This window comes from Strix aluco, chromosome 9, assembly GCF_031877795.1.
Source record: "Strix aluco isolate bStrAlu1 chromosome 9, bStrAlu1.hap1, whole genome shotgun sequence".
NCBI lineage: Eukaryota > Metazoa > Chordata > Aves > Strigiformes > Strigidae > Strix > Strix aluco.
In genome coordinates, this window is record NC_133939.1 from 23703572 (window position 1) to 23727820 (window position 24249).

General features: G+C 37.9%; 1 protein-coding gene across 6 annotated transcripts in view; it reads left to right on the forward strand.

The window, feature by feature from the left end:
- The window catches only part of TBL1XR1 (TBL1X/Y related 1), a 119152-nt gene that overhangs the window by 57275 nt on the left and 37628 nt on the right, over positions 1 to 24249 (forward strand). For 2 of the 6 annotated variants that reach the window (XM_074834244.1, XM_074834248.1), the window contains exon 3: positions 20524 to 20591. The exons of 2 other annotated variants lie outside the window; for them this stretch is intronic. The gene's annotated coding sequence lies outside the window, so the exon portion shown is untranslated. Of the gene's footprint in view, positions 1 to 20523; positions 20592 to 23248; positions 23371 to 24249 lie in introns of all 6 variants that reach the window. 2 more of the 6 variants (XM_074834246.1, XM_074834247.1) reach the window with 2 other exon arrangements.

Here is a 24249-nt window from a genome sequence, read left to right on the forward strand (position 1 = left end):
GACTTTTATTTACTTGGGTGAAACGGAGACCTGCTAGCCAACCAAAGACCAGGGACCCTGCATCTGGATGGCCATCAACATGGATGACAGATCTAGAAGCCTGTGCTTACATGCCAAGTCTCTAGTTCACCATATGAATAGAAATAAAAGACCATAGTCACTGTGTTAGTGCACCCATATTTGTAAATGAAGGTCATGTGTGGTGTTCTTACTGTGATTTAATGAACAAATATAAAAAAACCTCTTCAAGACACAGGATCTGAATCCTCCTGGGTTTGATATTGAGCATATGTATGTAGGATAGACATCCATGCATTTAATATTTGTACAAATGGAGGGTATTGATGTCAAATGTGAGCCATGCTTTGAATAACTGTCCTCGTTAATGATATTAATAAAACCTTCCCCTTTAATTTAATTTCTTTTGGCTGTAGATGGACCATATTTTATTATGGTCTTTGTGTGTTTTAAAAATGTTTTATTGTGTGTCCAGGTTTTTGACATCTCTTTCAAAAACAAGATAAACCCGGTAACGTAAATTAAGTTCAAGTCCATCACAGCAATATGAAAAGGAGAGGACTTTAATAAAGTAATAAACTGGCAAATGAGCTTTTATAAAACCAGCCAGTTCACTCTTTTGTAAGCCCTGATTTTCTCTATTAGCATAGTCAACACTCTTTATGAAAAAAGCCACACACTTCTGGTAAAGAGAATACTCTTAAGTCAAATAGCATGCATGTATGATGAACTATGAAGAAGTGATTTTAAGTGCATGGTTATTAATGAGAATCTAGAATAAAGTCAGTGGTGGCTAAAATGAATAGAGGGCAGATCAAACGTCAGCAGTTTCTTTTTTCATGAATAAAAGAAATAAATTTAAAACTATCAGGTACATAACACACAAATTAAGGGGAAAAATAGATGGTCAAAGGTTAAAGAGGGAATGAAAACACAAGTTTTATGGTCACAAGATCAAATGAGGCATTAGTTAATTTTCCTTTTTTTGGTGCAGTTCAGCAGGAGTTCAAGTAATTCAACTGAGTGATTGAACTGGAACAGAAAAGAGTGCCAGAAAAACTGATTACTAATAACATAAACAGAAAAAATAATCAAATGAACTTAAGACTTGATGTCAGCATTTCACATTAAAATGCATTTGAAAAGGCTGGAATTCCGTCCTAGTTGCATGGAACCTGATTTCCATAGAAAACAAATTTATAACAGCTATTCTTGCAATAGTTGATAAATTATTCTAGTAATGAGCTATCAGAATGGATTTAACCAAGAAATGGCTGAGGTGCAGAAGGTTTTCTGGAGACTGACCGTCTGGGAAATGGGAAGTAACCTCAGGAGTAGGTAAGAATATTTGAACCCAAGGAGACACTGTGAGGAGGTGACTGTTAATTATGTAAATTGCAAATGGAAACGGCATTAGAGATGCTGGGGTTTTGCTCTAAATAGAGGATACAATACAAGTTATTTCCTACCATTGGCAGCCCTGAGGTGATGTGCTGCTCTCTAGGCAAGATCATTAGTGCTTTTTCTCCTACAGATTTCATGCTTTTTGCGATAAGCAAGTAACGGGTATGTTTATGAATGTGAATGCAGCTTGGAACAGATTGTTGGCATACCTGTCCACTAGCCTAATTTCTAGTTTCTTTTATATTTAACTTTTTCTAAAAACAAAATCTTTTTGTATTGAATCGTTCAGTTTTGGTTATTACTAAGATATTTCCTATGCTGTTGTAGTTTACTAGATTCCTGGTTGAAAGTCCACCCCAGTCAGTGGGCAGACTCTTGTCTGTCCTAGTTTTTGGCTCAAGCTGGAAGCTGTGGTGAATAGGCTGTTGTGGAGTGAAGTTGCTTTCATTAAGCTGTCCAGTTTTGTTCCACCATTTTCTTTGTCAAAGCCGACTGAAGTTTCTCAGCATATCTACCTCCTCATAGCCTACAGGAACAAGCACTGCCTCTTTTTGTTTTATATGCACATGTGCTGTGGTTGTCTCTGTGGTGGTCCATGTATTTCAATTGAATTTCCTTTTTTCTCCTAACACAAACTAAATAAACCACAAGACAACCTTTTGTCTTGCAATATGACTATCATGGCAGTTGTAGGTATTACCCCGTTGAGGTTGACAGTACCCCTTGGACTGTTAATGCTTCTCATTTTCATAGGACTGCTTTTCAGTCATCTGCAGTGGGATGTGGATTGTAGCATATTTGGAAGAAGAATTAATATTACATGGCATAACATAACTGCGATCCTCTGAGATATCTTAGTCCTAATGTCCCAGTGTCTGGAGGTCACGGGAGCTCTGGATTTGCATTGGGAGGCAACTGAGGAAGAGTTGCTACTTGTATTTTGTGTCTGTGTATATATATTTATAATCACAATAGACAAGACTTAAGCACATGGGCTTCATGGACACCTAGAGTGGGATCTGTGTTGTTTTTCTTTCGTAAAGTTCATTTTTGGTTTTAGACAAAAGAATACACTAGAGCTAATCTGTCTAGACTGTGGTATGATGCTTGCTCCAGCAATACATTGGAAATTATTTGTTGAAATACTGATGAAATGTTACAGAACTGTGAGGTGAATAAGGAGCATGTTAAAGGGAGGTCATATCATTTTGTGCTTGCAGGCAATGTGTTGTGCCCAAAAGGAAGTTAGTTGTCTTTAAGAATTGGTCTTGGGCTGACTTTAATGTATTCACTAATGAACTTGGCACCAAAAGTAGGAGTGTACAATAAAATTTGCCAGTGACATAAAGTTGGGAGGTGCTGTCAGTGTAGACAAGGAACAGAGTATCCTACAGGAGGAGCTGGATGATCTTTAGGACTTGAGTGGAAAAAAATGGACTGAAATTTCATAGCACATGTTGCATGGTTGTGCACTTCTGGATAGATGTGAATTTTGCCCTAACCTGGGTGCTTATCTTTTGAAAATGTCAGAGGAATGAAAAACTTGAGTATGTTAGCCAGTAAAATCAAAGGATATCTTTTCAGTAGTACCCTGCAGCTCTGAAAAATGTACTCCTAGGGCCTGTGAGGTGAAGAGGTACTTAATGGTAGAACTAGGAAAGTGTTAATGCTGCTCATGTGCAAGGCAGCACTGCTGAATCCCCGTGTGTAACACTGAACTGCTCTGGTAGACCCGGTTCAAGAAGGATGAGCGTAAAGTGGAGCAGGTACAGAAGAGGACTGTGGAAATGGTGAAGGAGGAGCTGAGTTCGTCTCACAAGAGGACACTGCAAGGTTGGCTGGTTTATCCCAGTAAAGTGAAGTCTGAGAGGGGATATTATTGCTTTCTCTGAATATATGAGGGGTTGATAAAGACTTGAGTGAGTACAACTATTTTTTATGTCAGATTGAAGACAGCGCTGTGACAAGAAGAAATGCGTATATCTTGGCAAGGAGTATATTCAGGCTGGAAATTAGAAAACAGATCTCATCCATCAGGGGAGTAAGAATTTTGGGATAATCTTCCCAGAAGACTAGTTTTGAGATGGACACTTGTTAATACAAACTGGGCTCAAGGGAGGAGCCCAGTAGTCTTCCTAACAAGCACAGCTTGTTTGTGGGATAACAGGTTTTGTCTTTGAAAGATAAGAAAGCTTAATTTTGTGTAACCTGCAGAGAATATCAGCAATCTTTCAGCCGTGTTCTGCTTTGCCAGATTAGCAAGTTTGACTTGTATAGAAGTAAATCACACCCCTCTGTTAGGGACCTGGGACAAAAACTGCCACCTGGGAGAAAACAATATAATGAATATGAACATTATAGTTCAGCAAATTCAGAAGCATGAAATAGGTCTTGGACTCACTTTTTTTTTCTGATTTGGAAAACAGTTTACATTGTTCTGTAAATGTCTTTAAATTTATGCTTTGAAAAGGAGTGTTGCATAAGTAAATTCTGAAGCTTTCCAAACAGAACTCATGGCACCTATACATAGAAAACCTATGGAAAAAAATATTTGTTTGAGACTTCTAAGCTGCTCTTTTTACTCCAAGATTGATCTGGGACTTTTTGCACAGTGCTGGAGTGGAGCAACATCAGCAAAGGCAAAGCTTGAGCAGAGTGTTACTAGAAGTGCCAACTTACAGCTGAAGTGGGTGACATCTCTTTAAAAAGATCTCAACTATGCAAGACTCATAAGTAGGGAACCCCAGTGCTTGCTTTTGAAGAAAAAGCATTGCAGCTTAAGCAAAGTTAATTGTTCCACATATTTTTGTGACTTATACGGTGGAAAATCTGCAGTGGTTTGTAGACACAGTGCTCTGGGTAGGAAAAGGAGCTTGGAGATCCCAGGAGGAGTTCCAGGTCAGAAAAAAACCACACTTGCTTCCTTATCCTCTTTCCCTGGCAGCATGTCATTTGTGTTTGGAACAGTGCTACCTCCCTGGGAATCTTCCATTGGAAAATGAATGCATGTTGGAGTAGATATGTATTTTAAAAAAAAAAAGTCTAGCCCTGCCTCACATGTCTTTTCTGGCTACAGCCATGAAAATTGCCTACAGGTCAACTAAAAGAGCCTGTTTGGGAACCAAAGTGGGTGAAACGTGACTGCCTGCTGAGAGGTGTTCGTAGCCCTTCCTTGCTTGGGTGGTTTATGGAAGCTGAGTATCACTTAGGACAATTTGGGAGATAACACTGTGGCTCGTTTACACAAGCAACTCGCTGCACACTGTGTTAGGGTTGAGAAACAATAGCACACTGTTCCTGTGTGCACGGTTTTAGTGTGTTTGAAGAGCAATTTTGCAGCTATCTCAACTTTAAATTCAATGTGCTATACAGCACCTCTGCTATCATATGTTGAAATCCTGTGATAAGAGTGCTATAAATAGGAAGCTTAGTTGAAGAATTGGGTGGGGGAAACACTTAGATTCCTTAAGTATAGTGGATTTGCCAAAAGGTAAAGTGTTCCCTGACTTGCTGTGTATTCCTAGAAGAATTTCATGATAGACATCTTGGGTTAAATGAAAAGAACAATGCTGTCGAAAAGCAGGAATATACTGAAAGGGGGAGGGGAACAGTTGTTTCTGTAGTAATAGGTGAATGTCAAAAAATCCTCCAAAACGGAGCATTTTGAAGAAGGGTTTTTTCTTCCTTTCTCCTGTACTAAGTTGCAATCAGAGAAGCAACTCTAGGATCTCTAAAGCATGGACTTCACTGTAGGAAATGCATCTATTTATCACTTCTAACCAAATCTAGGCTAGTTCTATGGATTTTTTAGTAACACCTAGAAAAATCATTTGTTTTGGGAATCTTAAATTACTAAATATTTGCTGAATGAAGAAAGAATCCTAGACAGGCAGAAGTGGATGTGTAACGTTTTGCCTCACACTAGGATAATGGCTGCAAATTTCTGGAGCTTCAGCTGTTTAATAAGGCATTCCCTAACTCAGCCCAACAGCCAGAGCCAAAAACAGAAAAAGTGCCTGTTCCCGTGATGCTTTTTCCTTTCCTCTCTCAGCCTGTTCCCTCAAAACACTTCCCCGCTCGCTAGGCTCTAATCTAGCTCAGTGCTAGATATTTCTGCTGCGTTCACTGGGGCTGAGCAAGGACCTGTCTGTAGGAGGCTGTTTGCTATATGGTTAGAAAATAAGAGAAATTGTGTTCTCTCACTACTAGCTGTATATCAATCTTTTTTTCCCAAACACAGAATAGGCTTGTTATTTAGCTCTTTATTTTTTTTTTTCACATAAACCAAGGGCTAGCATTTAATTCCCATTCAGTGCTACAAATATTTAATTTCGCTAACGAGAGAAGTGACTGAATTTAGATAAAGATGGCAATATTCAACGTTGTATTTATCCTAATTCAGAAACAACTAGCACTTTCAAGAATGACTAGAAAAGCTATGTTACATCTTGGCACTTTCATTATCTTTGAAGACACTTCACTGTTTTTTGCTTCCCACAAAGAGGATTTTTTTTTTTTTTTTGTTAATGGGATGTGCTAGGAGGCCAGAATCAGCAGCAGCATGATGCAAACTATCTGGAGGAACTTGGTAAGAAGGAGTAGCAGATGGTCTAAGGGAAATATATTAAAAGAAAACAACAAAAGTCCTGCATAGGGATTTTTTTTTTATTGTTGTTGACTTTTTACTTTGATGTTCTTTATTGACCTTGTCTCTTCAGCATAGTAACAAAGTCTTACATGTTTATGCAACATTAGCACAATGGGGCCCCCATCTTGAAAAAGGATCTTCTGGATGCTGCTGTTATTCAAATAAATAGTGGTAATAATAATGTTCATAATGCCTAGTTTTAATTGTTGTGACAGTTCCTTGAGCAAAAAGAAAGGTGCCTGAAATAGAACAGAAGAATTTAAAGTGAAATGAGTAAAATCCCCACGATTTGTTGCATGTGTTGTTTTTTAATTGTGTGTGTTTTGTAGAGCTCTTTGTACAGCTCCATTTTATCCCAAGTGTGTACAAACACACCAGAATTATCAATGCACACTGTGATTTATACTCAGATAACGAAGACGACTGCTAGAGGCTTTTTGGTTTTATATAATCCTGGCCTTGCAGCCTTGTAGTTCACTTGCTGTCTGTTTTGCGGTGCAGAGAAGGGATATAAACTCTGCACATAGACTCTTTTGGCTTTTCCTTCTCTACAAATCATTGAAGCACAGCTGCGTGGGTTGCCACCCACTCCCCTGCACGTATACCTGCTCATTTTCCTCTGAAGCACTGATTTGTAGTAGCCTTGTTTTTTTCTCAGGTTTCAGTGTAACAAACAGAATTGAGGGGCAGGGCAAGTAGGTTTGAACTTGGTTATGTATGGTTATGCTGTGAAAAATGCAGGTCATTTGTGTCTAGAAATTGGGTCAGGTTTTAACTGCGTTGTCAGGGGGTAGTTAGCACTTCAATAGTTTGCTTCTCAATATAAAAGGGAACAAAAATGGATCTACTATTACCTTTTTCTAGCACTTATAAAAATATAGTTTGTATGTATAAATGTTAAGTACAATAGGTCTAGAAAGACCTAAAACCTTTAACTACTTGCAAGTGCACTCAGTTTTCTTCTTGACAAAATGAGCTTGCTTTTTTTTTTAAAATCCATAATAGATGTTGTGGTATATCTACAGTGAACCCCTTTCTCATCTTGAGTGTTTCCATTCTGAATAGACAGACAAGTTTGCTTCACTTGAGGCAGAAAATAACGTTTTTGATATATTTTGAATAACATTTGTAGGATCTAGCAGATTTAGGAGCCGAAGTTAAAGTCCATGATCACTTGACAGTGCTACTCCATTCTTCTGCCTCTGACTGCCTTTCATAGCCTGAATCACACTTTTGCACTCATCTTTATCCACAGAGGTTATATAAGTAAATAATTGTGTTTGCTTTTCTTGCTGTACTGCATCGGGTCATCGGACTTGGCTCTTCTCTTAACTGCAATTCACAAGGAGGATATGATGGCAAAGGTTTCTGTGGCTATATAATAGACTATTCAGTTGTAATTTCAATTCAGTTAATGTATTAACTGAATTAATTTGGTTAAAGTCAGTGGAAAGGCAACTTCTCTGGCATCTTTGAGGGCGAATACTCTTACCAGGAGATGCACCTAGATTGACTGTGAAGTCTGTGGCTTGTCTGGTTCCACAGGGAATCTGTGGGATATGCAGTCATCATGTGGAGACATAGTATTTAGAAACGGGCACTTGTGTATCAGCAATAGGGTTTAAGTGTCTGCTACTGGCTTGTTCTTTTTCTGTGGTTTGAAAAAGTTTTTGTTGTGGATTTTTTGAGTGGTCTGTATGAGCCAGGACTTCCCAGAAAACCACTTGCCTTCATCTCCATAACATACCCAAACCTCTAAATTTTATTCCTATTTCTATTGGGATTAATTAAACAATAAAAATCATGTCAAATGTCCTTCCCTCTGTAATGCCAGCATTGCCTAGGATAAGTGTAACTAAAAATTAATTTAAAAATTAAAATCTTTTCTTTCTGCTGGTAGTGTTTTCATGTTTTAAGATAAGCTGTTGCAGTAAACTGATGTGCAATAGGAGAAAAATCGAAAGATACAGACTAGGTTTTCACTTGGTGCTGGTTTGATATAAAGCAAGCGGTGTGAGATTGATTGCAGTGTTACAGCTACAGAGGCAAATTTGCTTATCGATAGATGGGTTCCAGTTTTTATTCATAGCTATAAGACATGTGGATCCCCACAGCCCCACAACTTGAATGAAACTGGCTGATAGTGGAGACTTTCATTTAGCTGGTCAAGCCCACCCTAATCTGAAAACTTTTAAATGATCTCCTCAAGGTTTAAATATTTTCAGCATATATAAAGGAAAAGCCCAGCAAGGGATGGATGGGTCCGCGTTCATCTTTTCTTTCTTATCTCCTTTTAAAGTACCTCGCAGCTTTCCTGCTTACATGTGTGACATTTATTATAAAAAATAAAATGTACAATGGATATAAAAATATCTCATGTGATGAAAGTGGCTTTGGATCCCAGCTGGCTTCATATTTTGTTTCTTCTTGCAGCTCTTATTTCCTTTTTTCAATTTTGACTCCTCTAGTTTTTAATAGTTGTAGTGTTAAAGTGAATTTTAAGATAGAAGGAAAATTTCGGAAATGGAAGAACACAGACAATCCTGTTCCCAGATAGCAAGTGATGATCTTACTGATTCAGGTCTCTCTTCACTCCCCACGGATTTAAAGGTGAATCGGCAGCGTGCAAAATTAGTTGCAGCTACAATTGATTTCTTTGTACAAATACTTTGGTATGCATAAATACATGAGAAATTAAACAGCTGGAACAGGGCCCCTGATCTTGTGCAAATCTTAAGGCTAGGAGGATGGTTTTTATTATTTTTTACAAGAATAAAAGAGCTATCTGTAGAAGGAAGTTCTCTAAAAGGCATTATTAGGAGGAGTGTTTGCATCCTGCAAGCTGATGGAAAGTGATGTGATTTTTATACCAAGAGGAAAGACAAGCAGCAGTGATAACTGTGTTTCTCTTCAAGTCTGAAGACATTTCTGAGTATTCCAAATTAATCTGCTATAAAACTGTGAAATAGACTATTATCCACTGAAATGTGAGCACAGGTCACCTCCTGTTGAGAAGATGGTGTTCCTTAGTCAGAAGTTTGTTTAGAGAACTGTTTCTATGTAATTCTTTCTCTATTTCTGTTTCCTCTCTCTGACAGACATAGTCGAAACAATGAGTCCTGCTTCTCTCTCAGCAGAAGGCTTGAGGCAGTTTAGCATGTATTGCCAGGGTGTCTCCTGCCAGCTCTCCATCTTCAGTGAACCTCTGCAGGATGCTCTTTTTTCTGCTTTTTCTGCAGATGGTGTCAGGCATCTGGAGAGAGAAAGGGAGGAGAACTATTTTCAAGGCAAATCCTAAAACACAAACCGGAAGAAAACTCAGTGGAATAGGCCATATTCTTTAAAAATGTAACTCACTGCGGTGACTTCTGACCTCCTCTGAAATCCCCAACATGGTGTAGTTTTGCCAGAGAAGTCCTGAATTACATCATTAGGAAAGCTGCAGAGAAGAGGCGTCCTGTGATAGTTGTACTCTACTTGGGTTTTCCATGATAGAAGAGAAGCTGGAGAGGCCATAGAGGGACCTCTGTGTTTCAGTAGGTAGCCACGTTTATAAAGTCTGTCTTCCATCTTAGTGAGCTGGCAGTCACGAGGGACTTGCTCTGGACCCAGTGTGGTTTTGTTCAGGGTATCTTCTGCAGGTGCATACACCTTCACCCGCTGATTGATAAGATACATTGTTAGAGAGGTTGTTTCCCCTTTGTTGGCAACTCTTCCAAATTAATAGTCACCTCCAGCCACTGGAGTAGTGGAGCAGTACGTTGTATTGCATTTCACGGCGCATCGCTTGTAGCACTAGCAATCAAAGCTAGTTTCCATATGGGAAATAATAAAATCAGATCCAAGGATTTCTTTACCATGTTCTGGACACTCACTGCTCCCAGCATCGCTGCTTCACTGCTGCACAGGACCTTTTAAGATACAGCCATGCTAGTGTCTGACCCAGCTTCATACTGATGAATTACTTAACACTGCCTTTTTTATTTTCCCTTTCTCTGTGTAGACTTCCATATGGAAAAATGTTTGCACCATCTCGTGTGATGTAATAAAGACTATTAAAATCTAATAGGACTTTTGTATGTGTAGTTGCCTATAATGAAAGTTAGGCGTTAATTTGGGAAGGCACACAATAGGGGTATTGTAATTTAGCAGTGGCTGACATGTCTCTCAAAACTCAAAGTAGGTTGTACTATAAATATAGTCACTTGTTTTGCAGTTGACATTTTGCTAGTGGGTGGTTAATTTGAAGGGAAATAGACCAGAGATCTAATATTAATAACTAATTAATAGTTATGTGGATATTTTAAGTCTATTTTTCTGCTTATTTATAGGCATATATTATTCATCTATGCTGTGTATCCTTCTTTGCATATATGTTTAATTCTGAAACTTTTGCTTCAGTAATGTTCACGCTTATGTGCCTTTGCAATCAAAAGCTTGAAAGCAAAGTTGGTCGTATTTCTCAAAATCACTTTTCTGAGGATGATGATTTTACAGTAATGGCACTTAAACTATTTTAAGAAAAGCCTCCCTCTGGAAGCAAGGCCTAAGAGGAAAGCCAGTGATGCGTTGCCTACATCTCACCTTAATTTGTGAGTCCTAAATCAACATCAGTACTATATGTTTTCCTGTGTATAAAGTAAAACATAGGGTAGTTTTTAGGCCTCCACTGGAAGTGGGTAGCTCATAGACGAACTGAAGAGGGATAAATAAAAAGGGGTATCCCATAAGAAGCTTGATCCTTTGGGATCAGAGTAAAACATGCATTCAACTGTACGTTGCTTCTCACAGCACACGTGTTACTATACCAAAGAGATGTTACGTTCTGGTTTGCTCTGATGGGACAAATTTCCATATAGGTTTGTATCTCTTCTGCCTGTTTACCTTGCCTCCTGCCTTCTCTCCTGCACTTACACTCATCTGTAAATTAATAAGTGTGTGTGATCCTTGTCCTTTTAATGAATTCATAAATGAATTTATAATAAGGCGGGAAGATTGTATGAGATGCATTATACTTTGCATGTGCTTGATATTTTTAGATCTGTTTTGTCACATATCCAAACATTTTTAAATGCATTCCACTAAACTTGATAGAGCAGTACTGTGATACCCTGGGCTGTGACTGCTGGCTGTGGAATTTGTGTGTGTCGTCTTTGCATCTCATCCCACTTGTGTGAATAGCTTTTGCTGTGAGTGCTGAACTCATGGGGAGCAAAAACTGCTTCCCCACTATCTATAGACTTTACGTTATTCATTTAGCTAGCTGTCCTAGGAGGATTAAGCTGTGTCCTAGAAGGCGTTTGCTATTGCTGGATTAAAACCCTGCTGGCTGTTATCTGTGAAACTCACCTGTTAGTGGAAGCCTCAGCAGTACCTTTGACCACACGCTGCATCTTCTGCATTAAGGTCTTCTCGGCATTTGTTGCAAGCGTGAGGAAAAAAAACCCCATATTGGTGCCAAACGTCTAACAACAAGCAGATGTACTTTTCTGCTTCTTGATACCCTGTACTTTGGAGGGTAGTGTGCTAGAGCTGTTTGCTTGTTGGAAGGCATGGTTATTGACAATAGAGGAAGCATAGTGCGGGGCTTTGAGCTTTCATGGCAACTGCCAGTGACCTTCCAAAGGTGATGAGCTCTTTGTGTTTTATCTCTGCTGCCAGCCTCCCCAAAGCTGTGTCTCTGCGTGTCTTTCAGCGTAGTTCATAGCGTCATAGTTGTGAAAGAAACAATTGAGGATAGACAGACCGTCTGCAGCAAGCTTCTTGCTTCCATTTTCTTGCAGATATCCAAAGATTTCAATTTTAAGGTTTGTTTGCCTTTTTTTTCCCTGGCTCTTGTACTTTACTGTGCACAGTACAGCTCTGGGCAGAGAACCAACCCAAAACAACTTGTGTTAGTGATACAATGAGCTTAGCTGGAGAGATTGGTGTTTCAGGCATGGCTTGGGATCCAGGCTGTTTCAAGAAGTGCTTAAGGTTCAGTTATTCTCCACTGATAAAATGCAGCTGGTAGTGTTTGTCCAATTCACAGGGGTCTGAGGAAAAACTGGTCACTAAAGCACTCGCCTGCTCTGATGATGAGAGTGGTATATAATGAGAAGGCAGATAACGAGGCCGTGCTTAAACTCTGCGGGACACTTGAAGCATGATTTCTCTCATTTCACAGTCAGTTTGAGGCACCTTGGGAATGACTGTCAGTGGTTTGTTTGGCACTTTTTGTCCCTTTATATTTTTCTGACTCTCTTTGCATGACAGTTGTTTTTATTTTCAGTGCCATGTGACTCAGGGAATGTTGTATCTATGCATGTGCTTGTTGCATGTAGTGCTGCATGTAACCTAGTCCTGTTGATTTCACTGTAATCATGAGAATCCGTCACAATGCGCACGCTTAATCTGCTAAGATTTATAGACTGATTTTAAGCTTCTGTAGTAGCTCAAAAAAAAAAAATCATTAATACATTAAAAATTTACAAAAATTCTCTTGCATTTCCAGTGGCAACTTCAGTGTTTTCTCCTCTGCTAAGAAGCATATCGCATCTGGGCAATCCTGCCTGTCCTTGTAATATTTACTTGCTAATCTTTTCTATCAAAAATAGTAAACCGTATTTGTCAAAGTGCTAATACAGCAGGCTGTAACAGTTTAAGCATCTTAAAAGTTACCTGCATGCCAATCCTGGTGCTGCAGTGAAAGCGTCTGTCAAACACTGTGCTCTGGGAATATCAGCAACGATTCCTGTACAAAGTTCTTGTGTTTTGAACTGCTGCTGATCTACCAACAAATTCAAAGAACTTCAAATGTCCCGTGAAGGATTGCAGACAAGGGCAATAGACAGTTGGAAGTAAACAAGTTAAGTTTATGAGTAGCTGTCACACCTACATAAGTTTTGAGGTCGGGACTTTTTAATGGCTGGGTTTCTTGTTTGGTTTGGATGTATTGACTTGAAATATATTCTTCCATCTGAAAGGATATTGGACGTTTTTTTCTCGAGTTTGTCTTGTGTACCTTAAGTATCCCAATACATGCTTCTTTGACGTTTACAGGTCTCAAGATGGTATTTTCCTTCACAAACAGATAACTTTCTGAATAGCACCAAAAATTAGTGTCCTTTTGCAAACATTTTTTTATCTCATATTATTAAAGGCCCATTGACTCTGAAAATTAAGTAATGTAACTTTCCGCAAACATGCATATTTTTCAGTGTAATTGGAAGATGTTTTGGATTACTGTCTTTAGGCCAGTACAGCCAAGAAACCAATTATAGGCATGGTTAGAAAGCGATAGTGTGCATTAGTCAGATTATAACAAGATTCCAATAATGTAAAATTGCTGCACGACAAATTAGTTTGTATAGATTTTGACAGTTGTTGCCTTTAATAAACAAAATTATTAAGCAGTACACAGCTGCAATGCTTCCAAAATTGGAAAAAAATAGACTCTTATTTCCTTGTCAAAATCTTTTCCATAGAGCAGGACCGCAGGCGTGGGTAAGCCTTCTTTGAGTTATTCAGTTGAATCTGTGAATCCATCTGTCCCAAGATGATTTTTGTCTCTGTAAGTAGATGATACACAGATTACAAGGGCTACTTTAAAGACTTTGTTAGGCACCTTCTTTTTGCTGTTAGTCCAGACAGTTGCATTCACAGTCTTCTGGGCTGCCATTTGGTAACCTAAGGTTTGGGATTTTTTAAACGTCTTTTATGAATAAATGGTGACTAGATTAATGCAGCCTGTTTATTTTTGCTACAAACCTGAGCCATGAATCGAACTCAGCTCTCCCAAGAGTGGAAGAGCTATCTGTGTTGTAACTCCATATACCTATTGAATTGCAACTCTGAAATCCAAGAACCTGTCTTTCCCTCTAGTAAAGTGTTACTACAGTGCTATGAAGTAAAGCAAAATCTAATGAAATTCTAGTAATCAGGCTATTCAATCAGTAGCTTTATTATGCTTTCATGTCCTGAGCTATGTTCCAGCTGCAGGTTGAGAATCACTGTGGCTGCCAAGTGATGTTTGTATCTACATTTGTGGTCTCTGTTTTAATGATATGGACTTTAATTAGATATGACATAATTATGATATAACCTGCCTTTGGTCCAATTTAGGACCAAGTCCCACTCTTTTTACATGCATACCCAGGCAAATTAAAACTCAGTATGAGGTGTGTGCTCCATCCCAGAAGTGCCACTTGATACTTATTTGAAAGGAACCGAGGCTCTTCCCTTCTCACAGTCCAAGAGCAGCAAGGGCAGACCTTGTTTCTGAGTGTCTTTGGCTGCTGTCGCTTGTGGTTTTTCAGCGCTCTTATTTTTCTCCTGGGAGAACATGGTGGCACTGACTTAAGGGGGGTAAATGGAAAGATGAAGGCTGCTCATTTTCTGTATTTGTGGTGTGGATGAACCTCTGGTCATGAATTCAAAGGTGGACACGAAGTATGTAGCAGCCTTTTGCTCTGGGAACGGTGACAGTGATGATGGTTGGTGCCATAAGATAAACTGCTAGAGATTGTGTAGAATGTCAAGGAAAAAAAAAATATTTGTTTACTAAATTTTAAAATGGTAAAGTTGAGGATTTTCAGGAATGAGAAAGAAGGCCAGCTTTACAGTGCTTTTAAGTGGCTTACGTTGTTAAGGATGCCTTTTCAGGAAAAAGAGATGCAAGCTCCAGAGATCATTTTTAATGAGTATGCGAAGTAGTGCCTGTAGCATTTGCAACACTAGTCATGGAACAATACTAGTGGAGGCAACCTTTAAGAAATGAAGTGTTTCTGCCCTCCAGTTTGGTAAAAATCATTCCTGTATTTGATTTTTTTCACTGAGAATATTAAAGGCTTTAAGCCAAGTAGTTTGAATTATGATCAGGCCAAAGAACTGAAATATCTCTCAAATGGAAAGAATGAGAATTTCAGTGTCTTGTTTCCAAAATAGTCTGACCAAGTAATTTTATAGACATGTATACAAGTAGTGTCCTGTGATAAAATGTACATAAGCAGTCTTCGAAAAAAAAGCAAAATGCATCAGTTCCTTAGGGATATTCTACAAAACACTAAAGAAAAAAAGGAAAAAGGAAAGAAAAAAACCCTGTCTTCTATGGATGAAGAATAATGGGACAGTAAGAAATGCAAGTCACTTTGGTCCAGTTCTTTAATTCTTGCATTGTTTTCATTTAGTGTTTGAAAGACATATCTCATTGGAGGAATGCACAACACGATAAAGCTCAAAAACCTGTCTGCTCAGTATACACACCAGTGAAAGCTCATACAAATGTACATACTGCTTCTTCCTTGATGAGCCCTCAGCAGCTAGTCCAATAAATACAAGACTTTCTGAGCACTACCAATATACTTTGAAAATATCCTCTGCACTGGTAATGTATGACTTCTTAAATCGTTAAAAGGATGAATTATGGAAATAACAGTGGATGAGGAAGAGAAGATGCGCATTCACTTGGGACATTACCTTGAGGTAGTCAAAGCAGAATATTAACATTTTACAGATAAAGATCTTAAACGTCATAGTTTCATATTCAGAACCTGGAATAACAGTTTTGCTAACAAGTAATGTACAGTTATACTTGAAGAGGCAATACTGCTGAAGCTTTGCTTGCCGGTAGCATTTTAATCCATGTCTGGTTGTCATCTACCTGGGGATTTATGGAAAATGTTAGTTGTCTGGGCTATAAGCTTATGGGATAAAATTTTCCTGGGGGTTTTTTGCTTGAATATGGTTATGACCCAAAGACTTTTAAACTTTTGTAATGCTCAAACTTCCCTGCATACATTTTTCAGTATCTGAGTAGTCTTGCTCAGAGTTGCTTTCGGTGGGATTAGGGCTGTAAGCGGTTTTGGAGTTTTTCTCTGCGATGAGTGTTTCTGTTTTATCCTGAAATTACTATGTTTGCTGTCATCAGGGAAATAGCACTTTTATCGTGTTTACTTTGTGATCATAAATATTATTCAGTGAATTGTGATCTTAAACTTTGCATGTGATAAATGATTTATTATCAAGTTTAACTTCTGATGCTGTGTTTGGTTGTGCTGTATGTAAGCTTCCGAATGACAACAAAATATTTAGCAATCAGTGCAATCCTGCTTGAAAATTAAACAGATTTTTTTATATTTTGTGGAGTGATTCTGAGGCCAACGTGAATTTTTCAACCCAAGACTTTGGTTTTCTCTAAGCCACCTCTCCTGTTAGTTGTGTTTTTCTCTCAGGTGTGGCAAAAAGGGATCCGTGGTGCTGTTTGCAAAGTCAAAATGGAAAACTGAATCTTGTTTTTGTAGATGAACCAACCCTTATTTTGTTAACACATTACTTGGATTTCAGTTTCTCTGCTGGTGACATTTGTTGGTTGGATGGTCTTTGAAATAGAGGGATTAGAGGGAATAAGTTGCAGCAAGCAGATCAAATATCTCAGTGGTAACATTTGGGTTTATGCAAATGGAAGGAGAAGCAAACCAGAAATTATGCTGCGCTCATAGGACAGACTAAAAATAAGGCCTTATTCATGCATTGAGCTCTCTGAAGATCCAAATGCATACTTTAAGTTCAAGAGAGAGACTTACATTTTTACTTAATGTCAGTTTATACTGAATTCTTTTTCTGTATGCCTGCGTTTCATTGCCTTAGTATCAGTCTTTGCTGTAGTCAAACTCATATAGAAAAGAAAACATCAAATACTATTAACAGGTAGTCTAGCAGGGGAGACAGCAGTAAACAGTACTTCCTAAAAGTAGATAATTTCTCTCTCCCTGACGAGCCACATTCAATTTACAAAATGCACATCAGTACTTTTTATGAGCGCATAATTTACTTCTTTGACTTTTTCCCCTAACTATACATGATTTAATATCAAAACAAGCAAAACCCCTAGACATTCAGAAAATAAATGTTACTTACTTGTTTGTTGCAAATCAATTTTTGATTATTTTTTTTAAAATCACGTTGATTTAAGAAGCCCCAATCTAATAGTAGTAAGGATTTCATTTACAAGTCATGAAGCGAAGAATCTATAATGGAAATTGCTGCCCAAAAGCTTGGGAGGGTTGCAAACAAAGGTATCATTTTAAAAGATTAGCTCAGTCTAGTTTGGATAGCTATATTCCTTTAATTTAGAGAAGTACAAGACACACTTTTCCTGGTATTTCTTTCAGTTAGCAAAATGAAGAAGGGTACCCATGAAACGGGGAAATAGAACTCCGTGCTGATCAAGGAGCACGCCCTAGTGGCAGGTTAATCCAGCATGGCCTTCTCGGTACCCTGTCCTCCAGCTCCACCGATATTAATCAGCTATTCCAAGAGAGTGACTTTTTCACGGAATCTTTTTAAATTTACCATTTCTGTTGCTGTCCTGTGCCAAAACAAGTGCAGTATGTTTACATGCGGCATCATCACATGTATTGCTGGTACTATGATAAAATCCGTGCTCTGCAATTAATTTTGAAATGGGGAAGTAATGTATATTTTTGTATATGGTTTTTAAATGCATAGATATTTTAAGCTGCAGAAGGAAAGATTTCATGCTTACAATGCACAAATTCTTACGGAGTGTGAGCATTTTAGTAACAGATACAGTCGTTAAGCTTGCCAGTTAGTGTCACGTAAAATGCTGGGTTCTGAAAATCATCCACATTTTTGCAGTGTTTTCTGTTCTTGTCCTCTCCCTGAGGCTGGCAAATCTCTTTAGCCCTTCCCCTCCTCCTCAAGTCTTACTTTTTCTTTAATGAGACTGTAGGTATGCAGTTGAATCAGATTCTCTGAAATGCATGTAGATAGGCATCTTGTAAGAAAGAGAAATAAAAGACTGAGCATGTAACTACGAAGCAATCCATAGCATTAATGCAGAATTAAAATTTGAAGAGTGGATATAGTAACAGAAATTCTACCCTGTGATTATAAGTGAGCACCCTGTGATGTGCTTCATTTCATCACATTGCTTGGTAGGAATATAATTAAATGTGAGATTTTTATCCTACATGCTACAAATTCTGTTAATGTCACTAACCTATATTAAAAAAAGTGAACATATTCTATGTAATGTGTAACTCTTTGCAGCACATGCAATAAATTTTACTCTTATTTATTAATTTGAAATAAAACAAAAGTGTTTCCAGGATAAATATTATTTAGTGGATTCTCTGATGGTCACATTATGTGATGCAAGTACCTGCAGAAGTATCTGGCTGTTAGGATCCATCTGAAAAATTACTTCTGTTGCTTAGTCATTCTTAAAAGACTGTTAAGCTGGGCCGTGCATTTAATTCTTGCTGTGCGCCTCTCAGCCCTCTCCATCCCATGGCGAATCAGTTAACTGTAAACGGGTTTCTTGTTGTTGTTGTAGGGATGCTAATGCGATGATGAATTTCTGGTGTTCTGTGTATGTTGTGTTTTTATGTATGCTCTGTGGGGAATTGTGGGGAGGAAAGGAATTCCTCTCAGAGCAGTGTCTGTTGCGGGTAAGGTGGTTACACTGCTCTCCTATAGGGCCTCCTGCTTCTTTCTCCTGTTTGGCATTATTTTTGGGGTAATATCAATTATTTACTTGAAACAGTTCACTTTAAATGAATGAAAAATACTTAATGTAAATGTAAAATGCACAAAGTTCAAAGCATGTAAGTGTTGAAACTTATTGCTCCCTCTTGTTTGTTCAACCTTTTGCACTATCATTCATCTTGGAGTTAAAGTTCTGTGTTTTAAACTTTGTTTCTGTGTTTTGTTTTGGTTTTTCAAATTAAATTTTAGCAATACACTTGATATTTACAGTTAGGTTCGCAGAAATGATCAAGGCAGTACATAATAGCCTAGCAGAGCATTAAAATTACATTAATATAGGGTCAGGACCTTTTCACTTATTTTGTGAGCTACTGTCAGTAAGTGTTGTTACAGAGAAGGACCAGGACTCGTTATCAAGTCCGGGGTGGTGGTACTGGAGTGTTTTTCTTAGAAATGTAGTAATGAATAAACTGACTGCTATTACGAGGAAGCTGGTGATCTCAAAGTGATGCTTTGTAGTATTTACTTTTCACACCTCTGGGTCATAGTACTTACATCTTCTCATTCTGAAAAGGAGAACCGTTAATATGTAAATATTAATTAAACAAATGCTGCAGTTTCCCTATACGTGGAGGAGTGTAGTGCCATTAGTGTTCGTGGCATTCTCCCTCCCTTTGCCCAGGGCTCTTACCATAGTTTTGGAGACTAATGTCCTCTCAGCTGTTGGGGGCTCTGCAGGAAGGAGGGAGGAGACGTTTGCTTGAATCTCTTGGAAACTTAAACATGAAAAATGATCTCTGATCAAAATATTCTCTAGTTCCTCAATCAAAACAATAAAAAAACATTTTCAAGTCTGATTCAGCTTAGTAACAGACTAAATAGCAGAAGGTTTCTTAGAGGTCGATAAGGTGATGGAAAATCTTAAAATGCTATGTGCTGTCTAAGGCATGTATTGCCTTCCTTGGTTTTTGTCCTTGTTTTAAGGAGGTGTTTGGGAAGTTTCAGTGTTATTTGTAATGTATTTTGTGGGCCTTTGTGTCTGGAGTTTAGTATTTGGAAAACAGTTTGCTGTTTTCCTGATCATCTTCCGTTTGGGGCAGGGTTATCTGTTGTACTATTAAGTATGTCCTGCTTCAAGCAGCATTTTTTTGATAAGTGGATTCTTCTCTTTCGGTGCCCAGGCAGTGTTCCTTCAGACCTTTCCCCTTAATATCTTAGTTTACATAAAATCACTCTCTAATGATTTAATCTGTAATGAATTTTCGTGGTAGGAATCACTATGTTCTACAAATATAGGATCAATAATTGTTCTGGTCACAGGTGCATAATGTACTTAACTCCTAGGGAGTGTTTTAAGTTTTGAAGTCGCTTATGGAAATTCACTCCATGAGGGTATTTTAAGGATTCCTTCATATAACACATTCTTTTTAATTTGTTGGTGTTAAATTCGGATCCAAAATGGTCAATTTTGAAAACATTGGGTGGTTTGATCATGGCCTTGCGTTTCCTATTTTTTATCTTGCTGTTGAATCATTTTAGTTGTATACTTTAGCTAACACTACAATAAGCTACTGCATCAATACACAGCCGTTGTAAACTTTAATCTGGATTCTCATAAAGTTCCCCTTGGTCAATATTGGCAGCCAAAAAGAACAGAAATTTCTTTAAAGCTAATCCTTTATTCTCTGGTAGGGTTTTGTTTTCAATTAAAAGAGTGAGAAGAGGGTAGAGTTGAAACTGTGCCTGATACTTTTTAAAATTAATTACATGTAAGTAATCAAAAGATGGTCTTTAATTTTTGTTCGTTTATTTTCTTATCTAAGCATATATTGTAATCAGTAGGAAACTGAATGTTGTTTTAATGCTTTCAGTAAAAAGACTGGTAGAAAAATAGCTTTTATCCTTTTTTCATCCTTTTAAAATAAATATTTATAGAAACTATCATAATATGGTTTGTGTTACAGGTGGTGTAATACCAAGGGCTGTACTGCTGCCACATCACAATTTTGTGGGGTTTCAGAGAGTAGTTCTGGTAAGGACACTCAATGATTTATCTATTTATTTGTCATAAAAGTGGACTGATAGTTTGGTACAATTTAGTATTAGTAATTGCAATTACGTGCATTTACAGTATTTGTTAGGTGTCGGTTTCTGCAGTCTGCTGAATCTTTACATTAAGTGTTCTTTCATTCAGTGGTCTTTAACAGCTCCTTTTGGAGCTGTTGCTGTCTCATGTGTAAACCCATATTCATTCCATTGAGAGTTGTTATGATCTGACACATCAATTCGAAGCATGGAAAGATTAATAAATAGACCTTTTGACAAAACACCTTGTAAAAACTGTATTGTCTACTTGAAGCGTGGAGTCACTATTGCCTTAGTGTATATCAGTTTTTAAAAAAAGGGGGGAAAGTTACTGTGTTTTGATTATAGTATGGTTTTCTTCAAGTGCTAAAACCTTGGCTTTCTAAAGAAAAACATGAATATGTGGTTCAGAGGGCAAATATCCAGACCATGTGCTGTTACTAGTCTCCTTAATGTACAGTCATGATTTTGCAGTTGGTTTTTTTTAATGTATGTAACTGCAATCCCTCTATCATTTAATTTGATTTTTGCATACTTTCTTTAAACATATTTTCTTATGTCTTCTTCATGGCTAGAGTTGCAAGGGACATGAGATTACCTTTTTCTAATAAAGGGAAAATTCATTCTGAACCAGTCTACCAACAGCCATGCTTAAGTATTGTGCAAGGGCAAAATTGAGTATTTGTTCTGTCAGCAGTAGATAACTGATACCACATTTATATCTGTAGAATTTTTAATATATGCTGTAATTTAACAAATGTCTTGTGGGTGTAGCAGATGCCTTTTCTTTTTTCCCTTTCTTTTTAAAAAAAAAAAAATAATCACAATCCCTTAAAGTTTTTAGCGAGCTCTATTTGGGTACTATCTTAGGTCTATAGAGGGCACTCAAAGACAGAGGGAGTTTGTGGTAACAAACCTTATGTTGCAAGTAGAACCCCACAAGGTAGAGAAGGATATTGCTGACTGGTTTTTATAGCCTTGCTCTTGCAGGGAACTACTGTGCTGGCTCTGCTCCAACAAATCACTTAAGCAATTGAAGCCAGTGGGACTAGAATATGTTTAAATAATCTTCTGGATTGATTTGTATTCTATGTATAGTTTCACAAGCTTTTTTTTTTTTTTTTCCTTCTAAAAACAAGGTGGGGTGCACAGGAACTTCTCAATAAGATTCTCTAGTCAGCCTAGGAAACTAGTAGTAGGTCTTTCTGTGTTGGAGATATTGGGAAGGGCGCTTGCTTGAGAAGGCTCTGAAAGCTGATAAATCAGGGAAGCAAAAGGATGCTGTTTGAAGACACGAGTGAATTGGTGTAAAGACTGAAGCGATTTTCTCTGCTGCCATTGCATTAGATTGGTCTGTCTAAAATATTTGGGCATGGTACTATTCACACTGTATGGTTTCCAGCCCTGTAGGTACATAATACCTTGAGCATGCACAAATCATGCATGTAGACTTACATTAGAGTTCCTAAATCTTGGAGTAGAAGAAAATAGGTTTTCAGATTTATATGAGAGAAACGGCATTGTGAAGTTTTGAGTAGCATTAGTCAAGAATGTTAAACGGCAATTCTGCAAAGTAAAGACATCACGGCTTTATAAATATTGTAAGAAAAGAAGGATGATGTGAGCTTTGGAGTCTGAGAAATACTGAAAATTTTTCAAAATGTTGTAAGCAATTTATGCAGTACTTATTAAAGTATAATGCCATATGGAGAAGTCATGGACTTCTTCCTCTCAATCATCTCTTTATTTTCAAATAATGCTCCTATTACTGGAAATGGGCGAGTAGAATTTTTCATGCGTGGAACCTGTTATTCCAGTGTTTGAAATAAGGTAAAGATAACCTAACACGGTGGGTTTCTTTTTCTGAAAAGCTGTCCTATCTAATTTGTTTAAATCTGAACTATCAGAAGTAGTTACTGTGATTGCTTAATTCTGCAAAGGATAGAGTAGAGGTCATTTGTGGGACAATTTGAAGACCATTTCAGTGCAGCTGCCTATGTAATAGTAGCCTGCAGTTATAAGACATGGTGTATTTCCATCTCTGCTGATGTTTTACCTTGACTAAGCAAAACTCTTTTCCCTAGACAAAGCAATGATCATGTTTCCAGCTGCCCCAGTAGAGGAGACTGTTTAATTCAAGTTAGCACCTTCTAATGGGGGAGTGGGGGGAAATGCTTATCGGACGGGTGATGTATCTGGGGTTTTGAATAGTTTGCTTCAAGGGGGATTAATTAAAAAATTAGTGAGAACAGATGTCTGATGTTGGCCGAAGCAGTCAGAAAGAAGAGGAAATGTCCTGGGTTTGAACTTTTTATCTTAATTGGATCCTTTGTGACTTTCGGCCCACTTGATAAGAGTTTCTTTAGTAGACTCTCCTGCTTCTACTGTACAAAGTCAACAGTTTTAAATTTTAAGGTTTTTATATGTGTGTATAGGCACTCAGCTTTGTAGGATGCTTCCCTCACAAAACAAAAACTTTGTATGCAACGGGCTGCTTTGGTATAGCTTTTTTATTTTCCATGTGCTATACAGTAAAGCAGAAGTAGTGTTCTTTTAAACCATCTTTTAATATTTGTTTGAAACTCATTGTGTATCCCTCTACAGGTGTGTTCAGGTTCCTTTTACTAGTCAGACCCTCTGTACAGTGCCAAATTAGCAAGAAGAACATTTGTTACGCTTCCGAAATCTTCTAAGACCAACAATGCAATTGCTTCTACAGGTAACAGGTGACTTTACAATGTGTAGGAGCTGTCCAGGGCTGTGTTATGGCAGGCATGTTCATCAGATCTCTGGAAATTTTTCCTTCACAGTAGTATAAATAAGCCTCTAGACTTAAAACACTGATGAAGTATCAGAACTTGGCTTTCATTCAAAGTTGTCCTTAGTCTAGAATAATTTGAGTTAGGTAAAATATTCCGTTTTCAACAGGCAAGGAAAGAAGCTTGTTTTTATTTTTCAGGGCGCTTTTAAAAAGACTGCTCTTGATGATTCAGATATTGGAACAGCTCCCAGTAAAAAAAAAAAAAAAAAAGATACATTGCAGGGTATGGAAAATCTGGTCAAGGATGATGACTGTATTGCATGTCTTTTCTATGTACTATAGGCATATCACCTCAGCATATATGCTATTCTTAATATTCTGCCAGAAGACCCTTGATACAGCTTCATTTAAAGAAAAAAAAAATAAGCAGATGCTGAAGGCAGCAAGGGGGACCATCTTAATGTCTAGACAACATTTGGAGGCATGAGTGAGTTTTTCATTAAATGTATATACTTGAAGGGAAAAATCAATACTATTTCTATGGAAATTCGGGTATAGCTAATATAGATGGAGGCATTCTCTGCCAAAATACATAGCACTAAGGCTTAGGCAGTATAGTTTTTGCTCATGACAACTTACACAGTCAAACTTTGAGCTGTGGTTCAGAGTAGGATGTAGAGATTCAGAGACTGAATGTCTGCACTGAAGGTGATTATTGTAACAGAAACTGAAAATTACATAAATTAAGGAAAGAGATACTTGCAGGCTTGGAAAACAATCTGGCCCTCGTTGCGGAGTTACTGGGGACGAGGTATTTTTGTCGGAGCTACCTGTGTTCCCAGAA